Consider the following 587-nt stretch of genomic DNA (forward strand, 5'->3'; position numbering starts at 1 on the left):
GTTTGGACCTTCCCACAAGGTACGCCTATGGCCCTATGATTTCCGTGATGCGGAAAACACGGATGGAATTGCGGAGTCCAGTCATTTACTGTACAATTTACTGTATAACGCGGAATGTCAGGGAATTTGTCAAAGTTTGGATGAATTAATCAAAGGAAGGTCATTACACTTAAATTGTGATATGGACTAGTATCTGTAAATATTATAAGCTGCAAAAAGGCTATTTAAATATAAATCCTGTATGTTCTGTGTCTGTCTGAATCATAGTCTATGGTCTGAATGAATGTCACACGGTTTTGTTTACTACACACATACTGAAGCGCGTGATGCTGGCTGTGATTTCAGCATCTGCCTTCTCACTAAATAGTACATAAATACATGAACAACATCCCCAGAACTGCTCTGTCAAAAATATATAGTTTCTGCCAGAAATATATAACTATTGTTCAGTAGAATGTACGTACAACTACTACTACTAAAATTATTAAGGAATAATCACAATATTTCTTCCATGTTTTAATTTTAATTGTAAATCCCCTTTGTTTGCCAAAAAATAAAATTTGTTTAATTTTCATTAATTAAAAGAT

The sequence above is a fragment of the Sinocyclocheilus anshuiensis genome, unplaced genomic scaffold (genome assembly GCF_001515605.1).
Source record: "Sinocyclocheilus anshuiensis isolate Anshui unplaced genomic scaffold, SAMN03320099.WGS_v1.1 scaffold1355, whole genome shotgun sequence".
Taxonomy (NCBI): Eukaryota; Metazoa; Chordata; class Actinopteri; order Cypriniformes; family Cyprinidae; genus Sinocyclocheilus; species Sinocyclocheilus anshuiensis.